This window comes from Diaphorina citri, unplaced genomic scaffold (genome assembly GCF_000475195.1).
Source record: "Diaphorina citri unplaced genomic scaffold, Diaci psyllid genome assembly version 1.1 scaffold25, whole genome shotgun sequence".
NCBI classification, from domain to species: Eukaryota; Metazoa; Arthropoda; class Insecta; order Hemiptera; family Psyllidae; genus Diaphorina; species Diaphorina citri.
This window is the reverse complement of record NW_007377463.1, coordinates 385,138-404,275: the sequence shown is the minus strand read 5'-3', so window position 1 is coordinate 404,275 and position 19,138 is coordinate 385,138. Positions and strand designations below refer to the sequence as shown.

The window sequence follows — 19,138 nt, the reverse complement described above, 5'->3', positions numbered from 1 at the left end:
GAAATGTTGGAAAGTTCTTGGAATTGTGTGGGGCCACTGGTATAAAGCGAAGACTTTTTGAAATGACTCTCTGTAGCAAATAAATTGTGATTTTATGTTACCATCAGGTCCAAGCTTCGTGTAGGTACCATGGGTTTATTGTGCTTTGATGATTCTGAGAATTGGAAGTCCAACCTTCAGCCATCATTATCCATCTACCATCTCAATCACCAAATTCGTCCTCATGGTTATTCGTTCCGTAAGCATTTGTGTTAGTACTCACGTATCAGTAAAGATTTTTGCCGAATTTCTGTTTGCGATTGATGTATTGATAAGTGATATTAGACCACACTTGTATTTGATAACTTCCCACATTGCTGTCAAACTCATTGAGATATGTTACCGAACACTTTCTTCCCCCATGTGGTAATCGTAATACAATCTTCCCACACCTTTCTCTTTTTCCAGGGGGAAAATATTCAATAATAGTTCTATCGGCAAATCGGCCGAACATATTGTAACAACCGACCCCCGCCGTTCTATGTATTGCCCGGGGCATATCTTTTACATTACAACTCCATGTCAACTTGTTCTTGTAGTAATTTCTGTCAAGAGGCTTGGTTCTTTGTTTGTTGATGGCTTTGTACATTTTAGTTGTCTCGTTGTTTCTTCTGTATTTGTCTTTGCCTATTAGTTGTGTAACCCTCTCACTTGTAAAGATTTTGTGACGAGTCTGGTAGGTAACATCGTAATAACGCTGCCGCGCTGCAGGTTTATTACGGGCCAGAATTCGCAATTAGGTATCATATGCAATTATCTGAAATGTGCATTTTGCATTGACGTTTCTTGTTCTTGTATTTTAGAGGCTCAATTATTGCAATAGCAATATGTTTGTAGTTGGATGATTTTTCTTCGATAAATGGAAGAATAACATGAAAATGAAGTATTGTACGTCAGCAAAACTATTATGTGAACGAGAGAAAAATCATCTTTACTAAATATTAATACAAATGAGAAGCAATTTTTCCGATATTCCACCAGATTTTTTGACGGAAGACTCCGGAATACTTGTATGTACACGTATACCTTTGACATAAATCATATCATATGAAGGTATTTGTGATTTCTAAGCATTACTCATAGGTACTTAAATAGCCACTGGTATCTTGGGAAGTTTGAACTTTTGTCGCTGTTTGTCTTTGATCTTTTCAGGCATAGAAGGAAAATTTCCTCACCCCTGCTATTGATGAGCCTGGCACGACCCAAACCTATGACCTCTATCAGCCAAGTGACGTAGACCCCCACATACCACCTGGAATTATACCATATTTCTGGCACAATACCTACCAGATTGATAACACTGTGATTTTGATTGGCACTTGTGTTTATTATTGTATGAATGCTACCTGTCAATTCCAATATTCAGCGCTTATATTGAGCGAGGTTCATTTGGTGTGCCTACTATTTTATCTGGTGAACACTGAAAACATGTTCCGTGGCGTAGACTTACTGATTTTTCCTATGGTGAAGGACCATGGTTCTTTGGATAATTCCGTAGTCTTACTGATTTTTCCAATGGTAAAGTCACTGGTATCTTTCGCAGGGTATTCAAGTACATATTCATATTCACACCCACAATGATGGCATAAAATAATCATAACTTTATTATTCCCTGACGAGCATTCCTTTGCTCCAACCCCTAATATAAGAAGCTCCGGAATAATTTTGTCCTACTCAAAATGTAGGCTTTCGTGTCTCATTTAGCGCTTTGGTACTTTTTTCGGTGAGAATCTCTGTAGGTACATATTTTTAATGTTGTATAACAGGTTATCAAGCATTACACAGCATACTACTCCACTAGAATCGGTCCTAGATACATCACACACATACCTATTGTTCTGTTCTGATACATTTGGCCAATAATCAATATTGAGATCGCGTGTTGGTATAGGTTGTCATAACAGCATAAGGCTGTGGCATAACAAAAAACAAATCCATGTGTGATCCACATAATCAGTGTTCTCTTATGGAGTGCTCCTGTTACCTTCAGGTTGCTTGGTGCTCCAATTAGTTGGTTCAGATTTTCGTGCCCCATTCTTTTTATCTTTTAAGTGTTCCTGGTTTTGATGTCTGGTTGTCGATTATGGCAACCTTAGACAGTACTGCCAGCACCAGGAAATTCGGCACTTTTGACGACCAAAATGAAGTAAGTCACGCTTTGGGGCTGATGACATAATTATTTTGTCCTTTTTCCTCAATCCTCAATTTCCATGCTTTGTTTTTTAAGGTGATTTTTGAGAAGATTGTTTTGTTTGCTTCCTTTTTATTATATATAGGTAGGGAATTTGTGATCCTGAGTTTTACGACTTTTACGTACATCATGGGTATGACGCGTCCGTAGTAGGTTGTTCCCTGGAGAGTGGATAGTTTACAGAATGTAAAGACCTTACATATTTCATATGCGTATCCCAAACGTAAATAATTTGAACCAAATTTAGAAGGACCACAAACCTGGTCTACAACCTACACTAAACACCTGACTATCTTTATTTCTGCTAATAGTTTCTGATCGTACAGTACTTACGATTCTTATGACTTTATCAAAAAACACTAAAAAATCTTTCAATAATGGTAATGTAAAACAATAGTTTGAAAATTTCTTACGTTTAAATCTTTAACAATATTTTCTTTAGTGACTTGAGGTAAATTCCCATTACAACTATGAACATTTGTTAATCTTTGACTAATATGACACACTTAAATTAAGAGACAACCTAAATAGAGAACCACCCTCGCCGTCATTCCGCGAGGGACTTTCAGTTTTATGATGGATAAAAAGTCTTACAGTGTGACCCAAAGTTCGGACTCTCGCCAGAACGGAACCACAGGATATCCGATGGCCATGGACATGAACAATCGGCAGGTAAGCTTTTGAAAGTTCCTATATCTAGGTGCCTAGGATACCTTTGCCTAGGAAGTTCTGCTTCCCAAATCATAGCTGTACTGCTGGACACTGGACATTGTATTTCTTTTCGGAGATTTTGGTAGAAGACCAAACTTTTCAAGGTAAAGCAAAGAGGATTTACAATAAATCATTATTTTGATAATGTTTTAGCACAATAAGACATCAGAAAGTCCGTGACAGACAGCCAAAAAAATACTAATGGAACACGAAATTTTAAAAGCTGACAGGAATCTAGAATCTGTCGAGATCTAAAAGAGAAGGTGCTCCCCAACAAAGATGAAAGATTCATAAAGAACTAATTATCAATAAGAGGTATAATTGCTGTCAGCATGTTGCTATGCCGCTGCTTTTCAATTGAAATTCGCTTTGCCAAATCGACTATCAACAATAGACTCGCGAGTCTTCGTGTCAGTCAATGCACTCATTTCGCCACCTCAAGACACTCGCAGTGAGTCATGCAGTTAAATAATAAATCACACATGACGGAATTAATAGACAGCGCTCCACTAGGTTTAGAGTATTGGGCAGTGCAGGATTCTGAAAATTTAAGGTGTATCCAACCATAGTCGATCGGCCGTCGATCGGCGCGCGACGGCCGGTCGACTATGTGCAGTACTGCCTATGCACCCCTTTTATGAACAAAAATTCTCGCTCTCAAGTCAGACAGACAAATTTCGGCCAATTATGTAGATGTTTGAAGTTGATGCTTCAGTGCAGCTTGAGAACCAATGTTTTGTCCATAAAATAAACATGACCCTTGGAGATTTTATCTTGGTCCGAATTAATTACTTTTTTAGGCCTTTATTTTAAGTGGCTCATGTAAGGGTTCTCACTTACATGAGCTTCCACCCAACCACTATAACTGCTACATGTGTCAGCATCTGAGCCCCTCACGAACAAGACTAGATCAAATTTTAATATTGGATAAGTCGAATATTTGTTCAAATTTAAATGCTCAGAATCAGAAAGCATTGATTCAAAGGATTTCTAAATGCAAGGAATTTTTCCTATGAGGCCTCCTCTCCTTATGAGTTCCGAACTTATCTATCTCATCCTGCACTGTGTATGGAGTATGATTTTCTGCCGGCAACAAATGACACTGGTAACAGCCTCTTTATTTGACTATTATCATTTCAAAGGAATCATCGAAGGTAAAGGTATTGTTCTCTCTTGTGTAGGAGACGCCCACTCGTATCATTTAATGAGCAATTTATTTCCTTCTTCAATACATAATACCAAATTATGTATCCCATCATTCCCCTCATGTACACTTCTGATATGAAATTCAATACCATGATGTCAAAGGAATACATTTCTGTTCGATTCACGTGTTGTATGTTATAATGGGAGAACGTGGGAGTTTAAGGAAAATCTCATGTCTTCCCAAATCCAAACCTGTGATTTTGCCTTTGTGTGTCATTCAATTACCTTCCTTTTTGACCTCCCTTTTTCCTCAAGCTCATCTCACACCATGATAATCATCATTTTTACAGTTCATTACACTTTGATCTATTTGTATTGAATCGGAGCATAATTAGATGTACATATTTCAACAAAGCGTTCCTTTCATTGATAAACAAATTAATTAGGTAACAATAATGATGATAATGAATAAGAATTGCACTTCTAAGTGCGGAAATTCCTGATTATAAACGGGATCAAATTGTCTTCGTTATCACAATAATCTTGATTTGTTTTGATTGGTGAATGTTTATCTGTGTTTTAGTATCATCAATAACTTCAAGTCCTCAATTTCAGTATTTTTTGCTTAATTTACGTCAGAAATGTCAGGGTTCTTCTTTCTCCTTATGTAGTCTTCAGCCAAAGACAATACCATGTTTGCCAGATCTTATGTCATTCTTGAATTCGGTTAATTCTGTACCATAACTTATTTCAGCTTCCGTACCAATTTTCAAGATTGTCAATAGTCCTAACCTCCCAAATGTCAACATTTTGGAGTTAGCTTTAGCTGTGGTCTCTACTGGCAGGTTTATCCAATTTATCGATTAGTGTCAAACCTGTTCCAAGTCCCAAACCCTTTATTAAACTCCTCTGCTTCAGCATCTTCATAATGTTCATCTTTAATATCTGCTCTTATCATTATTCTTACCGTTTCTATTATTACTGGATACTAGGTATTAATAATAGAAACGGTAAGAATAATGTTAATACATAGGATGTCTAATATAAACCTAACAAATAATCTGCTCTTATCTCTATATCTCTGGTCTGTTCGATGTTATCTGTGTCAGATATGACTATTAAAACGTACAGGGTGACATCAGTCTGAAAATGTGTCCATACTCATGTATTGCACATATTGCGTTTATGGTACCAATTACCAAACTAAAACTGCAATCCCAATTAGTGGTGTGTGTGGTTATGGAAGACTGGAGACATCATAATCGTTTCTGCATTAACAGTCTATGAACTCTGATCCAGGATAAATTCCAAAATGAACTATGATCCAGTGATCCAGGATAAATTCCAAGTGAGATTGTTTTATAGACTTCCCTCTAATTGGTCACCCTACTCACCCTGTTGTGGCAATTTGGTGTTACATTAAAATTGTTATGGCAATTTCAACGCAAATTAAAGTCCTCAGAGTTCATAGTAATGGTGTGCTTGATTATGATTTTATATCATATCAACTTGGAGAGGAGAAAAAAATACAAGTCTCAATAAATCTACCTTCTATACGCAGTACACGCCAGGATATTGCACATACCAAAGACAGATTTCAAAACCCACTTTCACAGAGTAGGGGTGAGAAAAACTAGAAATTGTTTGCTCAAGGGAAAAATAAAAGACATAGAATACAGTTTCGACCCTTAAAACTAACAATCATAGAAAATAACTGTCTCCTTCATAAAATGTTGCTCATAAAAAAGCTGACATAATTATACACGCTCATAACTTCTTATATCGAGGTATGTTTTGAATTTTTCTATTGCGCCCATATTCTAAATCCCTCGTATTTCATTGCACTGAATTTGTTAAATTCAATTCAAATGAAATTTTTAATACCTCAATACTTAACGATAACGAGATACTTCTTCAAGAGAAAATCTTGTGTTGTTGGTTTACACTTCTGTTCTTACTTACACGTTCTGTATCTTCTTCTTGCTGATCCCATTCATCATGACTTGTTAAATTTCAAAGGAATCATCGAAGGTAAAGGTATTGTTCTCTCTTGTGTAGGAGACGCCCACTCGTATCATTTAATGAGCAATTTATTTCCTTCTTCAATACATAATACCAAATTATGTATCCCATCATTCCCCTCATGTACACTTCTGATATGAAATTCAATACCATGATGTCAAAGGAATACATTTCTGTTCGATTCACGTGTAACTGTACGCCTTGTTCTTAGAATGTTATAATGGGAGAACGTGGGAGTTTAAGGAAAATCTCATGTCTTCCCAAATCCAAACCTGTGATATTGCCTTTGTGTGTCATTCAATTAGGTACCTTCCTTTTTGACCTCCCTTTTTCCTCAAACTCATTTCACAAGCTGTGGTCCTCCGATGGTATGGGAAGATTTCAGTCTCATTCTGACATTTGAAACAAAATCAGTCTGTGGTACAAGATATACTATTTGGCATTAATGACAGTAGTCCAACTAGAAGAAGTCCCTTTTACCAGGTCAAATACAGCATGATTTACTACTCGTAGTACTTACGAGTATTATCTGCTTCAGAATCTAGAATTCAATGTTTCAATGTGGCCTCCTCTCCTTATGAGTTCCGAACTGATCTATCTCATCCTGCACTGTGTATGGAGTATGATTTTCTGCCGGCAACAAATGACACTGGTAACAGCCTCTTTATTTGACTATTATCTAGGCCTCCTCTCCTTATGAGTTCCGAACTGATCTATCTCATCCTGCACTGTGTATGGAGTGTGATTTTCTGCCGGCAACAAATGACACTGGTAACAGCCTCTTTATTTGACTATTATCTACCATTATGCCTTGCTCGTCGGGAGGCATTATTCAGAAAACCTATTAACACGTGCTTCCTCTTTCTCAAGACGTTTAGGAGATGAATTGATTTCGCTCATGTCTTCATCTGATTCATCATTGGAAATCTCAACATCCTCTATCCAGATGTTTTCTCTCTTACAACTTCAACAGGGCCGTAATTATCTCCCTTACAGTAGGTGAAAACTCTGAAAATTTGGAGCATCCAATAATAAATTCTTTGCTATCTCTAAATAAACTTTTTTTTTACCTAGGTTATTTTTTGTGCCTGAAATTTAACGAGCAATTTTCTTGTGTTCTTTTTTTTATTATTTATTCGTATTTTGTTTTTTCCCAAATCCAAACCTGTGATTTTGCCTTTGTGTGTCATTCAATTACCTTCCTTTTTGACCTCCCTTTTTCCTCAAGCTCATCTCACAAGCTGTGGTCCTCCGATGGTATGAGAACATTTCAGTCTCATTCTGACATTTGTAACAAGATCAGTCTGTGATACAAGATATGCTATTTGGCATTAATGACAGTAGTCCAACTAAAAGAAGTCACTTTTACCAGGTCAAATACAGCATGATTTACTACTCGTAGTACTTACGAGTATTATCTGCTTCAGAATCTAGAATTCAATGTTTCAATTCCCCAAGAGAGAACTGATTGAAATAGAAATCTCAGATTGTGAGCATAACGGACTTGACATGAATTCAATTCTTAAATCCTTATTTAACTTATTGTATCCGAACATATACAGGGTGTTCCAAAGTATTTAAGGAATTCCTGGGGATTATTACTCCTCCAATTGTTTTCACCCTGTCTGTTGAAATAAGGTGAATTTATCCATACATGTCCTAGGAACTTTACTAGAACTTAATCTTTCTTTGAATAGTGTTTTTTCGGGGTTCTGTAGTTCAATAAAGCAGCTATTAGGATCCTCTTATGGCTTATAGATTGGAACACCTGGCAGGTATCTTCACCGAAGGAACCTGCTCAATCAATTTTTACCGAACATGGGTTTCAGACAACTATTTTTATGGATTCCGATTAGGAATGTATACCTAATGTCTTTTTCTTGTTCGCATTATCTCCCTCAGAAACTTCAGACATCCAAGTATCCCTATAATACATAATTATCATCCTATCAACCAAAAACACCTACCAAACAAAATGTCTCCACAGAAGATTTCCGACAAATTCCAATCTATGTTCGGTTGTAATAACAACACTAAACCGGCTCGTGACATAACTTTGAACCAAAACTCTGACGTGGTCATCAGCAGATAAGCAGATTTCTAGACTAGGAGACTAAATAACAAAGTAATCGAGTTTTTGTCATCATTCGCAATCAACTTCCTTTTCAGACTGTTTTGTTATCAGAACTAATATGAATTGTGTCTTCTGTTTGAATACTAGATATCTCGTCCACATCTTATTGTAGTATCTTGTCTTGTATCTGCTTCATCAACTTCAATAATGGAACTTTATCCATCACATGTCTCAATCTCTCAATACTCTCTTTCTCTTCAGATAGTAATTGTTTATCTTGAAATGTTGGAAAGTTCTTGGAATTGTGTGGGGCCACTGGTATAAATATTGGAAATCTCAACATCCTCTATCCAGATATTTTCTCTCTTACAACTTCACCAGGGCCGTAATTTTCTCCCTTACAGTAGGTGAAAACTCTGAAAATTTGGAGCATCCAATAATAAATTCTTTGCTATCTATAAAAAATAAACTTTTTTTACCTAGGTTATTTTTTGTGCCTGAAATTTAACGAGCAATTTTCTTGTGTTCTTTTTTTTATTATTTATTCGTATTTTGTTTTCCCTGTGGAATTTCCAATTTTCCTCCTTGTTCTTTAGAATTCCTTTATATACGAATATTCAAAGGTTTTCTTGGGCTTCGTATTTCTGAGGAGATTGTGCCATTTACAAAAGGATGAGCATCTTCCTTATTGCTTGTCACAAATTCAGATGTGCTTTTGAATTAAAAATAATAATAATAATAATCTGAAAATAATTAAATTTGTATTAAGTATTTCAGTACCTAATAATCGCTTGACATGTGACAGGGTGTCGAATTTCTATCGTCTCTCTCTGTCTGATAAGGCACGAGGAATCTAGTATTTTTATTTGAAGAAGTCACTTCCTGGGAGGTTGAAACATTAGGCCGCCAGTAGACGGCTCAGGGAGATTGAAGAAAAAGATGCCAATGTTTGTTTTGGAACAGTCAGTGAGTCGACTTTTTCTGATGAAGTGGAAGATCTTTACAACTGTACTTACAACATAAAATGGATTCGAATTGATTTGAGAGTGTCATGACTTTCGTTGGATTAGCTTTGTAACAGTAAAGACCGCAGATGACTCTCTGTAGCAAATAAATTGTGATTTTATGTTACCATCAGGTCCAAGCTTTGTGTAGGTACCATGGGTTTATTGTGCTTAGATGATTCTGAGAATTGGAAGTCCAACATTCAGCCATCATTATCCATCTACCATCTCAATCACCGAATTCGTCCTCATGGTTATTCGTTCCGTAAGCATTTGTGTTAGTACTCACGTACCAGTAAAGATTTTTGCCGAAATTCGAAATTCTGTTTGCGATTGATGTATTGATAAGTGATATTATTAGACTTGTATTTGTATTTGATAACTTCCCACATTGCTGTCAAACTCATTGAGATATGTTACCGAACACTTTCTTCCCCCATGTGGTAATCGTAATACAATCTCCTATCCCTTTCTCTTTTTCCCGGGGGAAAATATTTAATAATAGTTCTATCGGCAAATCGGCCGAACAGATTGTAACAACCGACCCCCGCTGAAATAATAATAATCTGAAAATAATTAAATTTGTATTAAGTATTTCAGTACCTAATAATCGCTTGACATGTGACAGGGTGTCGAATTTCTTCACAGATCTTTCAGGATCAGAAACTCAGAAATCAAGATCTTCAACCAAACAATACTCAGGTGTGAGTTTCACCCAACATTGATGCTCCAATTTCAATGCCATGTTGAACAATATAAACAAATTAGTGAGAACAGAAGCGAGAAATCATAGTAGATCAATGGCACACACCGTGATGAATATCAAATTAGCCACTTTACGAGAGCTCCAATTTCAATGCCATGTTGAACAATATTTAAACAAATTAGTGAGAACAGAAGCGAGAAATCATAGTAGATCAATGGCACACACCGTGATGAATATCAAATTAGCCACTTTACGAGAATGGAATCAGTTTTGTTTACCTTAACGGTAATTGAGATATACAGGGTGTCCCTAGAGTTGTGTGTCACTCGAGACTACACCCCATTTTATGAACCAAAATCTCGCTCTCCAAGAATCTCGAGTCAGACTGAAACAAATTTTGGCCAATCAGGTGTCAGGATTTGATACTTTAGTGTAGCTTGAGAGCCAGTATTTTGCCTATAAATATATGGATGGCCCTTAAGGTGTGTCTAAACATAGCACGCTTGCGTTCTAAGTGCTAGGTCGCAGGTGAGATTCTCGCCCAGGGTGAACCCTAACAGATAAAGTTCGTTCTCGGAACGGCGGGCTTTTTCCTATCCTGTCCTCCTCTCTTCGATTTCGGGATGATAAGACCTCCGGTGTTACTGTTCCCTCTGTCAAAGCTCTTCTTACTATCCTCTATTTAGTTAAGTGGAAAAGATCACAACGTGAGAGAATCCTGCCCTATAACCTATGAGTTTGTTTGTTTGTTTTTTTTTTTTTTTTTTTTTTTTTTTTTTTTTTTAGCGCCATTACGAGAATGGAATCAGTTTTGTTTACCTTACCGGTAATTGAGATATACAGGGCGTCCCTAGAGTTGTGTGTCACTCGAGACTACACCCCATTTTATGAACCAAAATCTCGCTCTCAAGAATCTCGAGTCAGACTGAAACAAATTTTGGCCAATCAGGTGTCAGAATTTGATACTTTAGTATATCGAGAGCCAGTATTTTGCCTATAAATATGGATGGCCCTTATAAATATGGAGGTGTGTCCAAATATAGCACGCTTGCGTTCTAAGTGCTAGGTCGCAGGTGAGATTCCCGCCCAGGGTGAACCCTAACAGATAAGGTTCGTTCTCGGAACGGCTGGCTTTCTCCTATCCTGTCCTCCTCTCTTCGATTTCGGGATGATAAGACCTCCGTTCCCTCTGTCAAAGCTCTTCTTACTATCCTCTATTTGGTTAGGTGGAAAAGATCACAACGTGAGAGAATCCTGCCATAAAGCCTATGAGTTTGTTTGTTTTTTTCTTTTTTTTTAATTTTAGGGTCACCCTGTAGTGAGTAATTGGTTCTATAATAATCGATGCTATACACAAGTTTACCTGTCTCAAGAAACTCAAGGCTGACGGCTATCTTGCTGTAGAGTTTCTAGTTTATGATTTCATGTTATCAGTCATGCTTCTTATCACTAGGTACTTACTGGGTGGTTCACGTAGAGATTTATGGTTTCTAAATTGACACAGGGAGACAAATTTAATATAAAGTTGATTCAAATGTATTGACAAATAATAAACTTGAAAGTTGAGTTGAATAATTGAAATTTCAATTGTGTTAGTTGTTGTCACAAATGTTGTTCCTTGATTATGCTACACTCTTACACTGCTAAACTTTATGATTCAACTGGGATTTGAACATTGATTCAAATGTATTGACAAATAATAAACTTGAAAGTTGAGTTGAATAATTGAAATTTCGATTGTGTTAGTTGTTGTCACAAATGTTGTTCCTTGATTATGCTACACTCTTACACTGCTAAACTTTATGATTCAACTGGGATTTGAACCACCAACCTACAAACCTCCGGATTCGGGGTTTGTCCGCCGCCACACTATCACGGCACTTATGATATTGGTCCATGAAATGACTGAATTACATTATAAGTTCATGTAAAATACAGGTTTTTCCCCCGTGGTAAGTTTTGATTTTTGGCAAGCTTGTCTTGTGACTTATTCAGAACAATTTTCCTTTTTAGTGTGTCAATATTGCCTAACCTTCATTGCAGCTTCAACCTTAAAAATTTGATCTCGGTCGTCCTTTGTTTAATGTTACTCCTAGGCGTCAGGTGGGCACGGAACATAACATTTTGACACCCTTTACATTGTTACCTACCTACCGGGAATTAAGAAATAACAACTTTCCTGATAGAAAACCCCCCTTAATAATTGAATAAATCATCAGTATTCTTGGAAAAATACCATTGTAATTTTATATGCACCTGTGCAGTAGTTGATAAACTGAGCATATTTTTTATTTTTTTTAGATTTCGTTTGTTGAACTTCTTTTTTAGGTAACCAGAATAATGTTTGAGTTTGAGTATTGTGACTGTTCTTTGTGATAACCACATATTGTCATTGGTTGCAGCTAATATTAGGAAGGTATTGTAGGTAAAATAATACCTGTGATTATTTACTTCGCTTTTTCATGACAACTCAGCTAGCCAATTTGTCTTTTTAGGTACCTAATTGTTAATTGTACCTTAAAAACAATTCGTTATCGACAAATTAAAATTGTGTTATCACAGGATCTGAATGACCTCTGGGTCTGCTGAAATTGATATTGGTCGTAAAATAAAGGCGTTGCTACGTACGGTACATAAAATCTCATGTCCCTTTATAATTGAACTAAACGTAGTATTTTCAATTACATTCCATTTCCTGCCTATCTGCCTATGCAGATTTCTCATGAGATCTGTGCCTGTACGTTCAAACCCATTCTGTGGTCGTAGGTTGAAACACATGTTCACAGTAAACACTGGGTAGAAGTTGAATGCTCTTTACTTCTGCAGACAATCCGTGGTGTAATATACTCCTATCTTCTTGGAGACTCGATCAGTATTCATTTCATGAAATGTCTTCTTACATAAGTGCTTTGACCTGGACCTCCATTGCCAGTACCAAATGGTTATAGATCACACAGAATTGTAGCCAAATTTAGGTTGACCAACCTCCTTTTTTGTAATTTAAATTAACTTGGGGTTTTTGTATCGTGTCTTTTTATTTTTGCTATTTGTTTGCGAATCAAAGAATGTTGGTGTCAGAGAAGATTGTTTTGTTTGCTTTCTTTTTATTATATAGGTAGGGAATTTGTGATCTTGAGTTTTACGACTTTTACGTACAGCATGGGTATGACGCGTCCGTAGTTGGTTGTTCCCTGGAGAGTGGATAGTTTACAGAATGTAAAGACCTTACATATTTCATATGGGTATCCCAAATGTAAATGATTTGAACCAAAATTAGAAGGACCACATACCTGGTCTACAACCTACACTAAACACCTGACTATCTTTATTTCTGCTAATAGTTTCTGACCGTACAGTACTTACGATTCTTATGACTTTATCAAAAAACACTAAAAAAATCTTTCAATAGTACCAAATGGTTTTAGATCACACAGAATTGTAGCCAAATTTAGGTTGACCAACCTCCTTTTTTTGTAATTTAAATTAACTTGGGGGTTTTTGTATCGTGTCTTTTTATTTTTGCTATTTGTTTGCGAATCAAAGAAAGAATGTTGGTGTCAGTTTTGATGTGAGTGATATGTGACCATTTACTCCGTAGTACAGAGTAAATGGTCTGTAGGTACTTGTACTTTTTTTTTTTGTAATTTAAATTAACTTGGGGTTTTTGTATCGTGTCTTTTTATTTTTGCTATTTGTTTGCGAATCAAAGAATGTTGGTGTCAGTTTTGATGTGAGTGATATGTGACCATTTACTCCGTAGTACAGAGTAAATGGTCTGTAGATACTTGTACTTATGTAACTGCTACGAATTAACTAAGTATGTTCTATGAAAATAAAGACCTAGGCTCTAGGAAATTCGTCTCAGTATTATTACTTTTAAGTTCCTATCAAGTGTGTTCTCTTTGTGCTTTATTAAAACGTGGAATTTTCGTGAAATTCTTTCGCAGAAACCAACATGAAATCTCGGAATTCTCCGGTAGCGACCACATTAACATCAAACAACAAAAGCAGGGATATGGTCTACCTCCCAAGCATCTTTGTCAAGAGATAAATTCCTCACGCAAATTTGAGAAAGGAATGTTCCCGAGATGAATCTGATGAGGTGAAAGCTGGACAAAATGGTTGAGGAATTTTAATGTCCTGAAATACAGGAACCTTGCGTTGTGCTCAATGCACAGGGGACACGGAACTCAGCCTAGCATGCAGGGCCGGATTACCCATAAGGCAGAATGGCAGACTGCCACGGGCCCCGCGCTTTTGGGGGCCCCACGCTTTGAGGACTTATACTAGATATTATGGGTTTTTTCTAAAAAAAAAGAATGTTGCATGATATTTTGCATGAAAGATGTGCTCACACAAACATTAAAACTTCAATGAACTGAAACGGCAAAATACATTTTAATAACAAAACTCGTAGTCCGTAGGTAATGATTGATACAAATGCAACCTTGTGTTGTGCTCAATGCACAGGGGACACGGAACTCAGCCTAGCATGAAGACTCGTCGAAATTCCTTGTTAAATCCTGGTGAGAATACAACTCCCAGTCTGACTGTAGTGTTTTCAAGGTTCTTGATGTTAAACCGTCTGGAAATGAAGAATTCCTTATGATAGTAATTAATTAAGATAGCATACTTGGCTAATCCGGCCCTGCTAGCATGAAGACTCGTCGAAATTCCTTGTTAAATCCTGGTGAGAATACAACTGACTGTAGTGTTTTCAAGGTTCTTGATGTTAAACCGTCTGGAAATGAAGAATTCCTTATGATAGTAATTAATTAAGATAGCATACTAAACATTACGGGTATGATACTTCTAATGGATTCTAACGTTTCAGTGTGGGGAGATTCTCCTATCAGGAAGTCTGAATTCCCACATTTGGTGACGTTGGCTTGTTGTTTACGTAGGAAGACTATGAAGCAGTTATGATTGCCTCCGGGAAGTTTGGATATTATTTTCAGTTGTAGAATTACGTTCATGTTTGGAAATCGAGGTGTTCGCTTTACTTTGCAACATGATCTTCTTGGGATATGGATATAGGTATTTCACAAGTTCTCCAACTTGTATAGCTAAGGGAGTTTGTCTTGGCATTAATAGAACAGTCACAATACTTGGATCACACAGATCTTACCACTACTTTCTTCATAGTATGTATGCTAAGGGAGTTTGTCTTGGCATTAATAGAACAGTCACAATACTTGGATCACACAGATCTTACCACTACTTTCTTCATAGTATGTATGCTACTGATTCAACACATCAAGTGACATAAGCACCAGGCAAAAAATCATCAGATCAAGTTATTCTTGTTCTTGAATTTTTCATCTTCTTTCTAGCAAGTTCCGAAGATTCTGCTTGACCACTTGGTTACGTGATGGGTATCTCCAACGTCCTTGACTTTAGCGACTCATGAAAAACTTATTCCGATCCAGAATAAATCCCCAATGGTAACTTGAGAACAATTATCAGCTTACTTAAGATGTCAGGGCTATTGGTTACCATTTAAATCAAGATGGTTTTTGTCATCCTATAAGCTTCTCATCAATTGATATCTGTTGTTTCTCAGCAATTGTGGTTCTGTTGGTTTTTTGATACCTATACCAACTATACCTGTACATCTATTGTGGGCTGCTCCCTTCTCTTCTGACTACATTCATAGTATGTAGATACTGTACGAGTAGGTATACTGTTTGGTATTAGGTATTAGTCCACTTTGTCTTTTCGGTCAAATCTTCTTCGTCTCCATGTGCGACATTTAAGTTTTATGCAGTCCTTGTTGTATTATGTAATTGTGCAATGCAGTGACGAAGGCCTTCACATAGCTGATCCTTATCATCGAGTCCTCTCTTGTCGCTACCAAATCTGATTTTCTCGTAGTGAGAATAAATGGAGGATTTTCCCACATCTAACTTCTCGGGTAGATGTAGAATTAAACTTCAGTGAACTCAGGACCTAGATAATCCACGTTAGTAATCCTCAGCCTTATTAGGTATGTTCGGCTTTTCTAGCATAGAAAGCATCAATTGGTTCCCAGACACCTGGAATCCAACAAGATGACGTATTCGCTATGGCGTAAGCGTAACACATATAATGCATCAATACCTCATTAATGCACGCCTCTTTCTTCTCTCAATTAAGATAAACAAACTCCACAGTCTGCACCTGTTGGCCATAAAAAAGGGAGTGGAAGAAGAAGACGAGGAAATAGGGAAGAAGTTGAAAGAGAAGGCCGAGCAGTTGTAGAAAGAGAACAAGGAAGGAAGGAAGGGAACAAAAGAAGACGAGGAAATGGGGAAGAAGTTGAAAAAGAAGGCCGAGAAGTTGTAGAAAGAGAACAAGGAAGGAAGGGAACGGAAGAAGACGAGGAAATAGGGAAGAAGTTAAAAAAGAAGGCCGAGAAGTTGTAGTTAGAGAACAAGGAAGGAAGAAAGGGAATGGAAGAAGAAGACGAGGAAATAGGGAAGAAGTTGAAAGAGAAGGCCGAGCAGTTGTAGAAAGAGAGCAAGGAAGGAAGGGAGGGAACGGAAGAAGACGAGGAAATAGGGAAAAAGTTGAAAAAGAAGGCCGAGAAGTTGTAGAAAGAGAACAAGGAAAGAAGGGAACGGAAGAAGACGAGGAAATAGGGAAGAAGTTGAAAAAGAAGGCCGAGAAGTTGTAGAAAGAGAGCAAGGAAGGAAGGGAATGGAAGAAGAGGAGCAAATAGGGAACAAGTTTAGGAAGAAGAAGGCTAAGTGGTAATAGAGAGAGAACAAGGAAGGAACGGAGGGAATGGAAGAAGACGGAGAAGTTGAAGAAGAAGAAAGCAAAGAAGCAGTAAAAAGAGAACAAGTAAGGAACGGAGGGAATGGAAGGAGACGGAGAAGTTGAAGAAGAAGAAAGCAAAGAAGCAGTAGAAAGAGAACAAGGAAGGAACGGAGGTAACCAGAAGTTGAAGGTCTATGAAAACAGTGTTGAAAGTAGTGTACGAGATCCAACAGTCCTGTTTTAGAGGAAATTTCAATATAATGCATTTAAAACAGTTAAAAACAATAATTGTACCTACAAAATAGGAACAGAACCTACAATAAATAGGTACCTACATAAGATTTGATTGGTTAATTCAGTACCTAGTTGTAAGTAAAGGGGAGGGGAAGTGTAGGTATGTTGTGTATTTCCGGGACATGCAATAAATTTCGATATACCTACCTACCTATCTTTCAATAATGGTAATGTAAAACAATAGTTTGAAAATGTCTTACGTTTAAATCTTTATCAATATTTTCTTTAGTGACTTGAGGTAAATTCCCATTACAACTATGAACCTTTGTTAATTTTTGACTAATATGACACACTTAAATTAAGAGACAACCTAAATAGAGAACCACCCTCGCCGTCATTCCGCGAGGGACTTTCAGTTTTATCTACCTACCTAACTGAAAGCTAAACTACAGAAATAACAAAAATTATGTAGGTACCACCTGCCTATTTGGAACTGTTGGAAGCAACTGTTAGGAGGTAGGAGCCTTTAAATTCATAGTCCTGTGTGGTCGGAAAGTGTACGGTGGCTGGTGGAAATACTTGAAACCGAGGTCTCTCAGACAATCTGACACACCTAGGTTTGAAGCTTTTTCGGCCACCACACACGTTCAGACTGTCTGAAAGACCCAGGTCTGAGCGTGAGTGGCCGGAATAACTGATCTATGCACCTTGGTCACCCTTGGTGTATTGCCCTATGGTCTATTGACTTTGGCGCGAATTTCTCTAATCTAAAGGTCTCGTAAAATAGCGACGGGTTTGAAGTACAAGTTACTTGAAACATGAGACGTAAAAGTTTGCACTATAAACACTATCTCCAGGGCCTCGTTTCATCAAACTATTGTATTACAAGACTTGTAATACAGGCAATTTAATTTACAAGCCAGAAGTATTCTAATCTGTGTTTCACGAAAATAATTCCAAAACTTGCAAATGTACCATTTCTTCAAATTTAAATGTTTGGTTTTACAGCAAATTTGCCTGTATTATAAGTAAATTGGTTTCATAAAAAAATATAAGTCTAAAATAATTTAATGTGTTTTCCCTGTAACATTTCAAAATTCCGTCTTTCAAGTCTTGATTTGTAAACAATTTGCCTGGTTGCCAGGCAACAGCATAGGCCAGTAGAATGAAAATTAGAAGTTTGGAAAACATCGTTTCATGAAAATTTTATAGGACTCCCAACAATAGTGTCAATTTATTGGTATTTTCTAAGTGTGCTGGGAGGCACGCGAACGTCAAGAGCAATTCTAGGATTTTCATCTCCTATTTTCAATTGATGTAAAGACGCATCTAACACTAAATCGGTATGTCCCAGTCGATTGAGGGTTGGTCCCCCCCAAAAAAAAAAGAAAAAAAAAATGTGGATCGAAAATGGAGTATTTCCATCCCGAGAGTACCTACGTTGATCTCGATAACACAAGGATATAATATTTATTTATGAAAAATAGATAGACATATACATATATATAAAAAAAATCGTTCCGAGAAAGAACCTTATCCGTTCAGTATAAAATCCGAATCGGGCAGGAATCGAACCCACGACCCAGCTGTTACAAGGCAGGCGCTCTACCCCACAAGCTAACTAGGCCGGCTACAAATTTTATTGTTTGAAATGTAGCACAAACATAAGCAATACAACATATTACTATCAATGACACATAAAGTAGCGAGGTATACCTACTACCTACCTCATGTAAGTACCTACTGATTTATGTTTGTACCTAGGTAGGTATAGTTACATAGGTATATATGTAGTTTGTAGTTACATAGATAGATTACCTATAATCAATTCATCTGTCGTACCTACCTATTCAATTGAGATCCGAATTTGTCATATTTTAGTCCAAACCGTCCACTAAAGTCATAATATGTCACATTACACAACTTACGTTGTGTTTGAAATACCTAAACACCAAGATCGCAAACTTATAAAATAAATTACGCGTGATCTCGATATGCTAAAATTTCTCCTGTAATACAAGCTCCAAATTAAAATACAATTCTTTAATGAAACAGAATGGTGTGAATTTCCTATAAAATTTACTGATATTATGGCGAAAACACTCCCAAATCAATTTATAATCATGTTCGAGGAAGATCTTACATTCGCCTATAATACTAGCTAAATTTCCGATTTGTACAAGTAGATCTATGAAACACGAAACATTCTACTTCTAAAAATTCTTATATTCTAAGTATTTCCTATAGTAAAGTATGGAACAACATTTATA

At 36.9% G+C, this 19,138-nt stretch overlaps 1 protein-coding gene and 1 long non-coding RNA gene across 2 annotated transcripts in view; one reads left to right on the top strand and one right to left on the bottom strand.

The window, feature by feature from the left end:
• The window catches only part of LOC103510141 (venom dipeptidyl peptidase 4-like), a 78,637-nt gene that overhangs the window by 19,002 nt on the left and 40,497 nt on the right, over positions 1–19,138 (top strand).
• On the bottom strand, positions 11,744–17,392 carry LOC113467832. Its single transcript, XR_003391774.1, has 3 exons — positions 17,299–17,392; positions 16,929–17,079; positions 11,744–12,409 (listed from the first exon to the last, which is right to left on the bottom strand). It is a non-coding gene; the product is annotated as an uncharacterized LOC113467832 (long non-coding RNA).